Source organism: Heteronotia binoei, chromosome 8 (genome assembly GCF_032191835.1).
Source record: "Heteronotia binoei isolate CCM8104 ecotype False Entrance Well chromosome 8, APGP_CSIRO_Hbin_v1, whole genome shotgun sequence".
In the NCBI taxonomy this organism is placed as follows: Eukaryota; Metazoa; Chordata; class Lepidosauria; order Squamata; family Gekkonidae; genus Heteronotia; species Heteronotia binoei.
This window is the reverse complement of record NC_083230.1, coordinates 119,815,342-119,831,594: the sequence shown is the minus strand read 5'-3', so window position 1 is coordinate 119,831,594 and position 16,253 is coordinate 119,815,342. Positions and strand designations below refer to the sequence as shown.

Here is a 16,253-nt window from a genome sequence, read left to right as displayed (position 1 = left end):
CTGCGGCACTCCGCTCGTTTGCCCCCCGCCATGCTCTGCTCCCCTGCTCGTCGCCACTGCTGCTGGCCCGCTCGCTGTTTTAGTGGCAGGGAATGGAGGGCTGTGGCGAGCTCACTGCCGCCCTCTCTTCCCCGCCAGTAAAATTATGCATGGGCCAGCAGCAGAAGCAGCCCCCGCGCCAGTTAAAGGGCCTGCGGCTTAGCTGATCAGCGGGCTCTTTAACTCAGGCTGGAGGCTGGGGCTGCTTATGCCCCCCCCGCCCCAGAAGCGACCTCTCCAGTGTCCTGGAGCCATGGCAGAGGCCCCAGGGGCTGGTTGGGGTTCCAGAGTCGGGGGGCCTCTTCCAGAAGTCAGGGGGCTCCTTGGCAAATTAGGTCACACACACCCTGATGTAGCCAGTCCTCCAAGAGCTTACAAAAAAGAGCCTTGTAAGCTCTTGGAGGATTGGCTACAGGGGGTGTGGCCTAATATGCCAAGGAGCTCCTGCTAGAATTCCACCCCTGGTTAAGAGTGTTGTGTCAGGGTTTGGGAGACCCAAGTTCAGCTCCTCCCTCCCATTCTGCATTAGGGAGAAAGGAAAGGAAAGGTCCCCCGTGCAAGCACCAGTCGTTTCCAACTCTGGGGTGATGTTGCTTTCACAACGTTTTCACGGCAGACTTTTTTACAGGGTGGTTTGCCAGCAAGGCCAGTGGCTGGGGCTGATGGGATTTGTAGGCAAAAAACGTCTGGAGAGCTACCATTGGCCACCCCTGCTAAAGAATGCTCTTTGTTTTCCCTCACCTTTCGGAGATCCGAGCCTCAACAGTGCTGGAAATTTTATTTATATTTTATTATATTTATTTATTGCCTGCCTCTCTTACAGAGCAAAGAAAGGGGTGGATAAATTTTTTTCCTGCTGTCTCGAGTACTTTCTCGCTGGCCCCATCCCCCCCCTTTCATATTTTTTGATGGATAACACATATTTTCAGAGCTCCCAAGGAATCAAATTCACTCCTGCCTGGCCCCCTTTTTTAATATGTAAAGGGTTTTTTTTTTTAAGTATGTCTAAACAGATTTCTGTCTGTAACACATTTCTGTCTGGGGAAGGGGAGAGGAGCTTTTGAGAGGGAGCCGAAAATAGATTTGGTTGTTTCAGAGTAGGGGTGTCCAAACTTGCTTTAACGTAAGAGCCTCATAGAATAAATGTCATGTTTGAGAGCCGCAAGGCACGAACATCAGATGTTTGAGAGCCGCAAGGCACGGAGGGAGGGAGAGGTGGAAAGAAAGCAACTTTAAATGCATTCTCTGAGCTGCCAGCTGTCTTGGCTTGGAGAAGTGATCTAGTTTCTCCAAGCTGGCCAATGGGGCGGTGGGAGCTTCAAGAGCTATACAGTATGTGTGAAAGAGCCACATGTGGCTCCCAAGCCACAGTTTGGCTGCTCCGATTTCAGAGGGTAGCCGCGTTGTAGAACAGCTTGTATCTGATGGAGGGAAGCATTGACTCTGAAAAGTTTGTACCCCAAAAATCTCATTAGCTGCTGGACCCCAGGTTGGGTTGGTTTCTGCCAAAAGCCTTGCTTTGATGAGGTTGCTTCCCCATCATTTATTCGGTTCTACTTTTTTGAGGTGGGGTGGGGTGGTATGCAGTGTTCCCTCTAAGCTGATTTAGCATGAGCTAGCTCACACATTTTTAGCCTCCAACTCGCACATTTTTGACTTAGCTCAGGAAAGCTGACTTCTGAGCAGTGTTCCCTTTAAGCTGAGTTAGCGTGAGCTAGCTCACACATTTTTAGTCTCCAGCTCACACGTTTTTGACTTAGCTCAGGAAAGATGACCCCAGAGCAGTGTTCCCTCTAAGCTGAGTTAGCGTGAGCTAGCTCACACATTCGTGTCTTCGCTTAGGAGCACACTAATTTATGCCATAGCTCACAACTTTGATGCCAGTAGCTCACAAAGTAGATTTTTTTGCTCTCAAGACTCTGAAGCTTAGAGGGCATGTTGCCCCCTGGGCACAATAATTTATGCAGCAGCTTACAACTTCGATACAAGTTGCTCACAAAGTAGAATTTTTGCTCACAAGACTTAGAGGGAACATTGGTGGTTATGTAAATCATTTGCAAAATCCAAACAGAACAGGCCAAGGACCTTGCTTTTGGGGCTTCTGTTCAGAGGCTGGTCTTAGAACTTTTGAATACCTTTCTTTCTCCCTCCTCCTTCAGTAGCCTGTGTTCTCCCACCCCAGATCTCTCCAGCAGCAGCCTCTCTCGTTCCTCTCTCTCCCTTGGATTCTCACATCTGCACAGAGCTGTTTATCTGGCTTCTTCCCCTCCCTTTCCCTCTGGGTGGAAATGCAATGCCATTGGTCCGGGTTAGGCTGTGTCCCTCCCTCCTAGGCTGCCTGACAATGTGTGTGTAACCAGGCGAGGCAGGGAAGCAGCTCTGCATCGGTTGCACGGAGCATTTCCTGGCGTCCTCCTCCGTTTCTTTATGGCAGCTCCTAAAAATGACATTTGGAACAAAAGTAGGGGGGGAAAGAGCGCCGAAATGGCGTCCTCCCAGGCTGAGCCCTTGATAAAGCGTTCGGGAGGAGTTGATGTCAGGGCTCCAGTGGCGCAATCGGTTAGCGCGCGGTACTTATACAGCAGTACACAGCAGAGCAATGCCGAGGTTGTGAGTTCGAGCCTCACCTGGAGCACATGTCTTTTGGGACCGTGGCTTTTGGGCTGCTTCAGGGTGGGATGCCGGCTGTTTGCTTTGCCCTTCTGAGGACACATCTGCAAGGAAGAATCGCCCAGCTGGGCACAAAACGCGAAGGATGCTTGAATCAGTCAATAATAGGAAGAGAATGCAGTCAGTCCCTTGAAATGTGTTTATCCTATCGGAAGCTGCTGAAGAATGCTGTGGATTCACACCCTGTTTTCTGCACCGTTTAACTTGTGGCGTTTAAATGTCTGTGCTTTGTTTCGAGATCTGCTTCAGGTTTTTGTTTTCAGATTGCTGTAGCCCAAATCATACTTTGCGTACTGTTCAGTGGCTGTCCTGTCCTATTGCTTAGATTTGACATGCAACCGGGTTTTTTTATAAACCAGTTTTATTGGATTTTAAAGCGGGAGGGAAAAGGGAAAAGAAAGGGGGGGGGGAACAAAGAGGTAAAAACAGTACATAGCAAATACCTGGTTTCTGCTATTCTAATTCTAGTACAATATATAATTCTATTATATTTAAAGAATGTTGCACGTAGTCCACATATCTTCTAAAAATACATATATCATAATGCGTGCTAATTATAATTATTGCCTCCAAATGTAGTCTTCTTCAGTACCAGGGGTAGGGAATGTTGGCTCTCCAGATGTTTTTTGCCTACAACTGCCATCAGGCCCAGCCAGTATGACCATGCTGATGGGAGTTGTAGGCAAAAAACATCTGGAGAGCCAACATTTCCTACCCCTGGTAGACCTATCGTAGCATTAGACATTTAAACCTTTTTATATATCTACCTGACACAAATTAAGAGCTAAGTAGTTACTCTGCTCACTTATCTTTTACCTTCACCATCCTCCCACCGGACTTTATACCATTTGAATGAATAAAACTTTATGGTGATTGAACAAAATGTGTAGGGGGAGATACCAGAGTTTGTCAATTTTAAAGTGAGAAATATGCTGGGAGGGTGTGGAGATAAAGACGTATATAAATACTGGAGATAGCCATGACAAGTCTTTTGCTATGGATCTGACTTATGAGAGCAAATCGAACCTAATGGAGGTTTTTGAAATATCCTTTTTGACATGCGCCGTTTGATTGGCCTAAAGTCTCTACGAGAAAAGTGAACTTATAAATAGTATAAATGAATCGATAATCAATCACAGGTCAGGGTAAGGGCGTTAGCGATGCAAAAGCAAGAGAAATCCCGTATTGTGTGCATTTGTAGGAAGTGAGAAATAATTTATGACCTAATGTACAAATTGTTGCGCAGGGTGGGAACCTGCTCTCCAGTCCATTGGAAGTTTTTAAAAAACTGGGTTGAAATCAGGGAAACAAACACAAAACAGTCTGTTGAAATCAGGAAAATAAAGAAGCGGGCAAACTCCCATTTTTTTCACAGCACAGGTACTCCCTGTTCTGCCTGCACTGAATCTGACCCCTTCCAGATTCAACCCTGGCCTGCTGAGGAAGACGGGGGAAGAGCGGTGGGCAGCAATAAAGTAATGGAGCCTTAACCCCCCATAACCATCTAAACTAGTCTAGTGTATAGACCAGGGCCGGTCAAAGTGTGGCTCTTTTCATACACATCATGTGACTCGATGCTCCTCACCACCCCGTTGGCCAGCTTGCAGGAAGCATTTCTCTAAATCGCTTCTCTGAGCCAAGCCAGCTGACAGCTTGGAGAACGCATTTGAAGTTAAAGTTGCTTTCTTTCCCCACCTCCCCATCTATTTGCTTTTCCCTTCCTTCCTTCCAGCTTGGAGAATGCATTTGAAATTAAAGTTGCTTTCTTTCCCCACCTCCCTTCCTATTTGCTTTTCCCTTCTTGCAGCTCTCAAACATACGACGTTTATTCTCTGCAGCTCCTATGTTAAGCAAGCTTGGCCCACCCCAAGATATAATAATATTCATTCTACACCTTTTGGGGGGTCAGTTTCTTTCCAGAGACTCTCGGGAAGCTGTCTTGGTTAGCTGCAGTGACACCTGCTATCCAATTGAAGAAATGCAGCTCCTCTCTTCCCCTCCCCCATTTGGAGGGATTAACACATGCAATTCACTGCCACAGGACATGGTGGCAGCGACAAGCATAGCCAGCTTCAAGAGGGGATTGGATAAACATATGGAGCATAGGTCCATCAGCAGCTATTAGCCACAGGGTATAGATGGAACTCTCTGCCTGGGGCAGTGATGTTCTGTATTCTTGGTGCTTGGGGGGGGGGCACAGTGGGAGGGCTTCTAGTGTCCTGGACCCACTGGTGGACTTCCTGATGGCACTTGGTGTTTTTTTGGACACTGTGTGACACAGAGTGTTGGACTGGATGGGCCATTGGCATGATCCAACATGGCTTCCCTTACATTCTTATGTTCTTAAGTAAATGTATACATCCTTGTTACCTGAACAGGTACTGTTCTCTTATCAACAATATAAACAGAAGGGGACAGGCCAAGTTATCATAGCTACTGGCTACCCCACAGAGAGCTTCCTTCCCTCATCGGTTGCACACACACACACACACACCCTACACATCTTGAACTGTCTCCCCCAGCAGTTCACAGATCTGACCATTTCCTGAAGAAAAGGCCAACACTATTCTTGGCAAGGAGACAGCAGAAGGAAGGAAGTAAAAAGAACATAAGAGGAGCCATGTTGGATCAGGCCAATGGCCTACCCAGTCCAACACTCTTGTGTTACACAGTGGCCTTCCGACTCGCATGTACCATTACGGCAGCGGGGCAGATGGCATGCAGCATCATGGCAGTCCGCTACCGCGCACCACACGCCACGGTGGCATCGACATCGGTGGTGGGGAGCCGACGGTGACAAGCGACTGGGATCGAGCGCGGGGACAGCGACCACCGCCGGCGCCAGGAGCGCGCAGGTGCGCCAACGCGAGGCTGACTACGTCGCCGATGACAAAATGCTCCAAGCTTACCTGGATGCCACGAGCGGCGTGGCCGGCGACCATGACGTCAACCTTTGCGTGCCGCAGGACACCGATAGTAAAAGCGAGGATGGCGAGGGGGGCGGTGGTGGGCGGCGATGCTTCGTTGTGCGGCTGCGTTATCGAGGACGCCTCCCGGAGCTCTATATGGGCTAGGATTTCATCGTCGACCAGCTCCTCGTGCACCACCTGCAGACACCACCGGAAGACCTGCGTGCCGTGAGCATCCCACTTGGCATCCTTGAGGCGGATGTCATCCTCTGCTCAGAGCGCACCTATCACTGTTTTTGGGCCACCTGCCGGCGAGACGTGGAGGACTGGTCGAATAGCCTGCTGGAAGACTTCGATGTGCAGCCACTTTTCCGCGGGAATGTGCGGATCGAGACCGTGTGGTTCTGCACATGTTTTGTGTCGAAGTGGGACCTGGCGGCGTGCCTGAGCAGGGAGTGCCACATGCTCTTTGGGCTGCGCCGCTGGCAAGACCACCTGGGTGTGACGTCGAGTGAGTTCCAGCTCATCGTGTTGCTCGACAAGGACAATGGCAGACAACTCCGACACCTGCCGCGGTAGTTTTTCCTCGGCACTGAGCGTGGCACCGTACACTACAGCGGACAGCTGCCTGCCTGCTTCCTCTGCAGCTCGTACCACCATATCTGCCGAGACTGCACCACCAGCCTCTGTAGTAAGTGTGGCGCGTGGGGGCACTGGACCAAGGCCTGCCCACGCTAAGTGACCTGCAGCCTCTACGGCAAAGAAGGGCATCAGTACTGCCTCTGCGCCCAGTGGGCCTACAACCAGAAGTACCTGGAACGCTTCGAGCTCACAAACGCCAAGCCGAGGAGGAAAGCCTGTGATGCGAGGAACGCCGTGGCGAGGAGCACCAGCGCGTTGTCGCCACCTGCAGCGAGCAGGAGGCTTGCCTGAGCACCCGCTACAGTGGCTGGCGCACAGCCACACCAACAGCCACAGCAGCCGCCGCCAGCAGCCCCGACAGCAACAGCGGCCACCGCAGGAGCAACGCAAGTCACACAAGCAGCAGCAGCACCCACAACAGGCTCCGCCGGTGCAGCAGGAGGCCCAGCGCCATGGCCCGACGACGCAACAAGACAGGCGGACGCCCACGTCGCCGCCAAGACAAGCGACCGCAGTGCAAGCCTGTCAAACGCAAAGCCTGCGGGACAGCGAGGGAGCCGACGCCCAGGACGCCGCGGGAGGCGAAATTAACAACGATGCCATGCTGCACAAAGGCGGCCCGTGTATGGTTGTCCCGGAATCCCCGACGTCGCAGCGGCCAGCAGTGAGACGCAAAGAGCAGGGAAGGGAGGTGTCAGCTGATGACCTGGGGGGAGGGACCGGCCTGCCTGGCTCGCCGGCGGTGCCACCCCGTAAGTCCGCACTTCTCGCAGACGGACGCTGATGGAGAAGGGGGCGGAAGAGTATGGCGAGGAGCGCGTGATCACAGAGGATAGTAGCGAAGAGCCCTCGGCGATCCCACATACCGGAAGGGAGGGAGAGCACAGCAGCGACAGCGATGACCGCCCCCACACCGCCGCCATCATAGAGCCGGGAAGGAGAGTCGTCAAGGAGGAGAGGGCGGCCCAGAGGCGGAAGGCCGAACACACGCAATGCCACAAACCACACTCCGCGCCATCCCAGGAGCCACAGGCAGGACAGCACTGCAACCCGACACCACCAACGACAAGCACGGCGAGGCCACGAGCACACATGGATGATGCCCGGCCGACGTCACTATCGGGACTTGGGACGTGCAGGCCTAGGCAAGAGCGCCCGATGTGAGGCCCTGCTTGAGGCAGCGGCCCACCTCAATCATGACATCCTGCTCAAAAACACAGCCGTGGTGACACAGAAGGTGCGCGTGGTGGTGCAGCGGGCATGGTGCTGGGGCCCCTCCCTGTGGTCCCTCGCGCTGCCCCGAGCAGAGGAAGCTGAGCAGCAGCCGGTCCGGAAGAGAATCAACCACCGGGACGGCGGTGCTGCTGTGCTGGGAGAACGCGATGTGGCGTGTCCATTCCACCGTCAAGATCTGGCAGGGCTGTTTTCAGGAGGTGGAGCTCGATGTTCGGCCACGGCAGCAGGCGCCAGATCCTCGCGCCGACCTACCACAGCCGAAAAACGCCTGGCGACAATGCGGGGTGGATGGCCGAAGGTGAGGACAACCAAAGGCCAGCGGGGAGGACGGTCGACGCTGGAGGCGGTGGCAGAGCCGGGAGCCCTCCGCATCATGACTTTAACATCGACATGGACAAAAGCAATGGGGACAAAGGACATCCTTGTCTAGTACCCTGTTCTATTTGGATCGAGTCTGTTATACTTCCATTGAAATTTATTCTTGCACTTTGTTTAGTATAAATGCTTTCTACTAGTTTACTAAAATTTTCTCCACAACCCATCGCAGTTAGTGATTTTAGAATGAAATTCCAGTTGACATTATCAAATGCTTTCTCAGCATCAATCATTATACCGGCGAATTGTTTCTCTGGATGTTCTCTATAGTACTCAATGATATTTAATAGAAATCTCACGTTCTGCCTCATTAGTCTTCCTGGGATAAACCCTGTTTGGTCTTCATGAACTACTGTAGTGATCGCCTTTGTAAGTCTGTTTGCAAGAATCGTCGCAAAGATCTTATAATCGCTATTTAACAGTGAGATTGGCCTATAATTTTTAATTTTCGATGGGTCTGTAGCTTCCTTGTGGATTAAGGAAATCAGTGCTTCTTTCCAGGATGCCAGGATCTCATTGATATTTTGAATATCATCTGTTACGTTTTTATATGGTATCAAAAGGATGTCTTCAAAAGATTTAAAAAATTCAATAAGGAGTCCATCTGGTCCCGGTATCTTATTCTGTTTTTGCTGTTTTATTGCTTCCACGATTTCATGCATCGTAATTGGATTCTCCAAATTCTCCCGCTGTTCTTTTGTTATCTGCTTAATCTTGACATTTTCGATATAATCTTCCTGTAATTGACTTGAGATTTCCTGTCTTTTGTATAACTTTCGATAAAAATCTTGAATAATTATTTTCATCTGTATTTTTTGTGTAACTTCCTCTTTCTCTTCATTTTTTAAAGATCTTATAATCTTTTCCCCCCTTTCTTTCTTCAATTTATAGGCTAGCTATCTGCTAATCTTGTTTGCATTTTCAAAATAGTTTTGTTTTAAACATTTCAAATTCTTCTCCACTTCCTCTGTAAGTAATAAGTTTATTTGATGTTGGATAGACAGCATTCTGTAAGATGTCTGGTGGCAGCCTTTTTCAAACCGCAAAAGCCTGTTTAAACAATTTGGTCTTACAGGCCCTGCGGAATGCAGACAAATCCCGCAGGGCCCTTATGGCTTCTGGAAGGGTGTTCCAAAGTTCTGGTGCTGCCACCGAAAAAGCCCTGGATCTCGTCACACACCGTCTGGCTTCTTTGGGGCCAGGGGCGGACAACAGATTTTTTGTCCCTGATCGCAGTGCTCTGTGGGGGATATATGGGGAAAGGCGGTCCCTAGGCAGGTTCCTGATCATAAAGGGCTTTGAAGGTTAATACCGACACCTTGAAGCGAACTCGGAACACAACAGGCAACCAGTGCAGCTCCCTCAGCACTGGCTGAATGTGCTCCCATCGCGGCAGCCCCGTTAACAGTCGTACCGCAGCATTCTGCACTAGTTGTAGTCTCCGGGTTAGCGTCAAGGGTAGCCCCATGTAGAGAGCATTACAGTGATCTATTCTTGAGGTGACCGTAGCATGGATTACTGTCGCTAAGTCGTTGCGCTCCAGGTAAGGGGCCAGCTGCCGCGCTTGCCGAAGATGAAAAAAGGCAGATCTAACCGTGGCTGCTACCTGGGCCTCCATTGTAAGGGAGGACTCAAGAAGCATGCCTAAGCTCTTGGCCTTAGGGACCGGTATTAGTGGTACCCCGTCAAGAGCCGGCAGCTGGATCTCCCCCCCCCCCCCCCCGGACCGCCTCGACCCAGGTAGAGAACCTCCGTTTTCGTCGGATTCAGTTTCAGCCGACTCAGTCTGAGCCAAGAAGCCACGGCTTGTAGCGCCAGGTCTAGATTTTCCAGGGTACAGTCAGACTGGCCTCCCATCAATAGATAGAGCTGGGTGTCATCCGCATATTGATGGCAACCCAGTCCATACCTCCTGACAATCTGGGCAAGGGGGCGCATAGAGATATTAAATAGCATCGGGGATAGGACCGCTCCCTGCGGCACCCCACAACTAAGAGAGTGCCTCTGGGATGCTTCCTCCCCTATCACCACCCTTTGTCCCCAATCTTGGAGAAAGGAGGTCAGCCACTGTAAGGCAGATCCCTGAATCCCCACATCGGCAAGGCGGCTAGTCAGTAGCTGATGGTCAACCGTGTCAAAAGCGGCTGACAGATCTAATAACAACAGCACCGCAGAGCCGCCCTGATCCAGCTTAATTTAGATTTAAGTTCTTCAAGCTTCAGTTTACGAATTTCACTTTTTGGGTGGAAAATCAACATCAAACGTATTGCTATGCAGAGCCTTATAATGACGCTCCAAATTACCCTTTTTGGGCAAGGATACAGCGGCATCACAAAGTAGACAACAACACTTGTCTTTCACCATGATGAAGAAGTAGTCCATTTCCCATTCATCATGAAAGTGGTAGGTTTTGCTCTTCTTTGGAACGCTCATCTTCGTTATACTGGGTGGCCGGGGTGCTAAGTTAACACTGGCTGAATCTGGTCCAAAACTGTCACTGTCCCGAAGTATTAAAGATCAACAGGAACTGAAGACCTCTGGATGATGCCAAAACCACACATGCAGTTCTAAAAGTAAAAATAAGAATTTATCATACTGGCACCAATAATCAAATACCACCACACCAAACCATCATCAAAGCTTTAAAATTAACATTATTTAAAAGCAATTCAATTCACAGTTAACTTAATCTGACAGTGACAGTGATGTTCCTGGCGCTATTTCTGTCAGTTTACATGATAGCGAGGGTCCCTAAGCAAAATCATGTTGGCGGATCCATTTATTTAACAATCATAAATCAGCAGTCCATAAAACCCAGCTTAAAAAGGGTGGTCTTGCAGGCTCTGCGGAACTGGTCAAGGCTCCGCAGGGCCCGCACCTCCTCCGGGAGCTGGTTCCATAGGCATGGGGCCACGATGGAAAAGGCCCGTGCACGAGTGTTCTGCAGTTTGATCCCTTTTGGCCCAGGGATGGTCAGCTTGTTCTTCCCTGCTGACCTCAGTGCTCTCTGGGGCTCATATGGTAGGTAGGCCGGTCCTCGGCCATATAGGGCTTTAAAGGTAATAACCAACACTTTGTAGCGAACCCGGTATGTAACCGGCAGCCAGTGCAGTTCGCGTAGCCCTGGCTGTATATGCTCCCACTTCGGGAGTCCTAGCAACAGCCTAGCCGCCGCGTTCTGCACTAGCTGCAGCCTCCGGGTTTGGCACAAAGGCAGCCCCATGTAGAGGGCATTACAGTAGTCCAATCTTGAGGTGACCGTCGCATGAATCACAGTTGCTAGATCCCGACGCTCTAGGAAAGGGGCCAATTGCCTTGCCCGCTTCAGATGAAAAAATGCTGACTTGGCAGTGGCTGCTATCTGGGCCTCCATTGATAATGAAGGCTCCAGTAGAACTTCCAGGCTCTTTACCTGGTGCGCTGCTTTCAATGGCGCACCGTCGAAAACTGGGAGAGGTATTTCCCTCCCCAGAGCGCCGCGGCCCACGCAAAGGACCTCTGTCTTCATCGGGTTCAACTTCAGCCCACTCAGTCTAAGCCACGTTGCAACAGCCTGCAATGCCTGATCCAGATTCCCTGGGGCGCAGCCAGGTCGGCCATCCATTAGCAGATAGAGCTGGGTGTCATCTACATATTGATGGCAACCCAGCCCAAACCTCCGGGCAATCTGGGCAAGGGGGGGCTTATAGATGTTAAATAACATTGGGGAGAGAACTGCTCCCTGGGGCACCCCACAGTCTAGTGTGTGCCTCTGGGACCGCTCGCTCCCGATCGCCACCCTTTGTCCCCGACCCTTGAGGAAGGAGGAAAGCCATTGTAAGGCCAACCCCCTAACCCCTATGTCGGCGAGGCGGCGGGTCAGTAGCTGATGGTCGACTGTATCAAATGCCGCCGACAGGTCTAACAGCATCAGCATCGCGACGCCACCTCGATCCAGTTGCCGCTGGAGGTCATCTGCCAAGGCGACCAGCACTGTCTCCATCCCATGGCCTGGCCGGAAACCAGACTGGCACGGGTCTAGGACGGAAGCGTCATCCAGAAACCTCTGCAGCTGCAATGCCACTGCCCTCCTAATAATTTTACCTAAAAACGGTAAATTAGACACCGGTCGGTAATTTGCCAATTCGGCCGGGTCTGCTGTACATTTTTTCAGGAGGGGGCGGACCAAAGCCTCTTTCAGAGGTGTTGGAAAGCGCCCCTCGAGGAGGGATCTATTTATGATGTCCCGTAAAGGACATCTAAGCTCCCTCTGGCAAGATTTGATCAGCCAGGAGGGGCAAGGGTCCAAATCACAAGTTGTTGGGCAAGCAGCAGAGAGAATTCCGTCGACTTTCTCCAAGCTGAGTGGGTCGAAGTGGCCCAGCACTAAGCCTGAAGACAGGCATGGAGCCTCAATTTCACATACTGTATCCAATGTGATAGGCAGGTCTTGGCGGAGCGACGAGATTTTATCTGCAAAGTGTTTAGCAAATGCCTCGCAGCCTATCTCTAATTCTCTAACATTTGATTTGCCTTGTGGCAATGTAGTGAGGTTTCCAATTATTCTAAACAATTGTGCCGGGCGTGAATTTGCAGATGCAATCTTGGTTGCAAAGTAGTCTTTCTTTGCAGCCTTGACTGCCATCTCATAAGACTTCATAAACGTTCTATAGGATGTTCTCATTGCTTCGTTCCAAGTATGCCTCCACTGCCTCTCTAGTCGTCTGAGCCCTTGTTTCAGCTGGCGTAGCTCCAAGGTGTACCATGGGGCCAGCCTCACACGAGGGCGTCGAGGTGCAATTTCATTGATAGCCCTGGATAGCCGGCCTTGCCAGGCCTCCACCAGGTCATCAAGGGAATTTCCAGAGGTCCAGGGATCCCTCAGAGCCGTTTGGAACCGTTCCGGGTCCATCAGGCTCCGGGGGTGAGCCAAAATAGGCTTTCTGCCCGTACAGGGTTGGGGCGGTGCCTCCATACGGGCCTTGAGGGCTAGGTGATCTGACCATGGAACCACTTCTACTGCGATATCGTTCACCAAAATCCCGGATGCAAAGATCAGGTCTAATATGTGCCCGGCCTGGTGCGTCGTGACAAATTGTCGTGACAATTTGAGAGAGTCCCAGTGTCGCCATGGAAGACACTAGGCCCATCGCCTGAGTGGAGGCCGTGTTGTCGGCATGGACATTGAAGTCGCCCAGGACCATAAGCCCTGGGTACTCCAATGCCCAGCTTGCCACCGCCTCCATTAGTGATGGTAAGGCGCTAGCTGGTGCGTTAGGCGGACGGTACACCAGCCAGATCGCCAACCCCCCTCCGACATCCCACACCAGACCGGCACATTCAATACCATCAATCGTTGGGGCCGGGAGAGCCTGGAAGGAGTAACCCTCCCGTATGAACAATGCCACCCCTCCCCCTCCGCCCGCTATTCATAAGAACATAAGAGAAGCCATGTTGGATCAGGCCAATGGCCCATCCAGTCCAACACTCTGTGTCACCCAGTGGCCAAATTTTTTTATATATATATATACACACACACACACACTGTGGCTAATAGCCACTGATGGACCTCTGCTCCATATTTTTATCTAAACCCCTCTTGAAGGTGGCCATGCTTGTGGCCGCCACCACCTCCTGTGGCAGTGAATTCCACATGTTAATCACCCTTTGGGTGAAGAAGGACTTCCTTTTATCCGTTTTAACCTGTCTGCTCAGCAATTTCATTGAATGCTTACGAGTTCTTGTATTGTGAGAAAGGGAGAAAAGTGTCACGAGCTGGGGCCAGGCCAGGCGAAGTCCAGGGGCAGTCCAAGGTCTGTAACCGGTGAGCAAGAGTGTCCAAGGTGCCAAAGCCAAATCGTTGTCCAGGTATCGTAGGTCAGAGGTTCAGAAGCCGTAGTCAGGGGGTCCAGAAGTCAAGCCAAGGTCAGGAGCTCCAAAGTCAAAAGCGAAGTGGATGCTAGGACGTCAGGTAGATGACTAGTTGCTTCCACAAAGCCTCCTCCCAAAGCCTACAGCTATATAGCCCTCTGCTGGCTGTTGCCCATTTGGGCTAATTGCTGGCTCAGAGAGGCAGCCAGGATCCTGTTGCAACTCAAGCATCCTTGCTCTTAGAAGGGCCAGGATCCTCTCAAAACTCAGGGCTCAGGGAGCGTCTTGCTTGTGAGCGTGCCGCCCTCCTCCGATCCCTGAGGTCCTGACGGAGGCGGTCACGCACACGCGCCACCCGAGAGGGCGAGGCAGGGGGGCTGGGATCTTCTCCGGCAGGAGGCAGGGGCACTGGTGCAGGTGGCAGGGGCACAGTTTCTGCTGCAGGCTCAACTTCCTCTACAGGGTCCCCAGCACCCATGACAAAAAGTACCTCTTTCTCTACTTTCTCCATCCCATGCATTATCTTGTAAACCTCTATCATGTCACCCCGTAGTCGACGTTTCTCCAAGCTAAAGAGCCCCAAGCGTTTCAACCTTTCTTCATAGGCATCAAAACAATCTTCAGTAGTGGCTGTGGCACAGCCTTGAGTGACTGGAGTAATGCAAATACTTAAAGAACTGATATCTGCTGTCAGAATAATGTGTCAAAAATGTATTCTCTTTGTAGAACCATGCACTATTCAGATCTGATAAGCTTTCTGCCAGTAACTCTGTCAACTCTAGTGAGGCTTTTTGCCATAAGAGCACTTAATTTGGCTGGAAGAGGCAGCTTTCATTCAAGCGAAAGAGACAGAAGCAAGATGACTTCAAGGAATAGACACGATCCCTGCTGGGAAGGGATATGGCTAATTTGCGAATGCTTGTGGGCAGTAATGATAGACTCTGGGATGTTTGCTAGCCAGCGTGCAAAAACCTTTGTAAAATGACTTAATTACAGCTTAATTATCTTTTGCCAGCAATACTCTGTGGGAAGGCTGCATGTAATACTAAGGAATCATTCAAAGAATTCCCAAAATAATGTTATTTCCTGTAAATTTTAAGCTGCTCTAACGAAACAGAAGTTTCGCTCTAAACATTTTTTTCTAAAACAAAAGATTCAGTGATCTTGTGTACCAGCAAAAATAAAGTCTTGTGGTGCCTAAAATCCCAGCATAAACTTTTGTGGACTGGAGCCCAGTTTTCCAGATGCAGTCACTAGATCCTCATTATGCAGATATTTTAGGTAGGGATTAGGGGCAGAAGGGTCAAGAGGCCAAGTGTGGGAAGTACTGCATGAAGCATAATTATGTCAAACTCGGATCTAATCAAGAAAAATACAGAGACCCCTATGCTGTGTTAGAAGAAGAAGAAGATATTGGATTTATATCCCGCCCTCCACTCCGAAGAGTCTCAGAGCGGCTCACAATCTCCTCTACCTTCCTCCCCCACAACAGACACCCTGTGAGGTGGGTGGGGCTGGAGAGGGCTCTCACAGCAGCTGCCCTTTCAAGGACAACCTCTGCCAGAGCTATGGCGGACCCAAGGCCATGCTAGCAGGTACAAGTGGAGGAGTGGGGAATCAAACCCAGTTCTCCCAGATAAGAGTCCGCACACTTAACCACTACACCAAACTTAGTGGATACCTGCAAAGGGTAGGCAGTTCCAGCTTTTGGTAAAAGAGTTAACCTACATAATGAATAGATCCCAACTCTTTGTTCGTGCTGGCGGGAGGCGCTATGGAACTCTTGGGTTCCAGTTCAGTAGTTCTATGCTGAAGTCTCCTTTTGGTGATCTTTTGTTGTAGAATTGTGACTTTGATTTCAGAAATTCTGCAATGCCTGAGGAGATTTAAACGTTCTGGTAATTTCGGAATATTGTAATTTAAAAATAATGAATCAAAGCAAAATAATAAATTAAAAACCGGTTATATGTCCACTTATTATTTGTTTACACAGGTACTGCCTGTTAGTCAAAGTTAAAGAACAGAAGGACATTGTTGACATAGGATAGCAGACAAAGCTGAAGCATCACTGTCTTTTGAGGATGGGCTGTAGATAATTGATGAGCTCGATTGCTATGAGCTGGAACCTGTAAATTACAACTAATGATCTTCTGCTTTTATCTCTTTTGGACTTCTCTTACAGTAGGCTGTTTCAGGGTACCAATCTGGCTTTGTGGATCAGTTTTCCCCACCTTCATTGGGTGGGTAGCATAATCCCAACAACGCCTGTTGTAAATTCTTCAATTTTGAGTCTCCGTCCAAGAAACTGGGGCAAATATATTTGTAATGTTAAAGTAGTTCTTTGCTAAAGATAACAGATTGGGTGAAGTGTTCAGGAGAAAGGATTTTCATTATAAGCTTATAAAGGCTTGCCATTTGCCTGCCCTGGTAGGCAAACCGCCACCCTTGCCCCCAATATCCCACCCTCAAGAAATTGAGTAATCGGAGAAAAAATGGCTAGAAAATAGCCTCCAAAGTGAAACTCTAGAGATT

At 50.1% G+C, this 16,253-nt stretch overlaps 1 non-coding gene across 1 annotated transcript; it reads left to right on the top strand.

Annotated features, from left to right (window-relative positions):
- The first annotated feature begins 2,580 nt into the window (after positions 1-2,580).
- TRNAI-UAU (transfer RNA isoleucine (anticodon UAU)) lies at positions 2,581-2,674 on the top strand. The gene is made up of 2 exons: positions 2,581-2,618; positions 2,639-2,674. It is a non-coding gene; the product is annotated as a tRNA-Ile (tRNA).
- Positions 2,675-16,253: the final 13,579 nt, after the last annotated feature.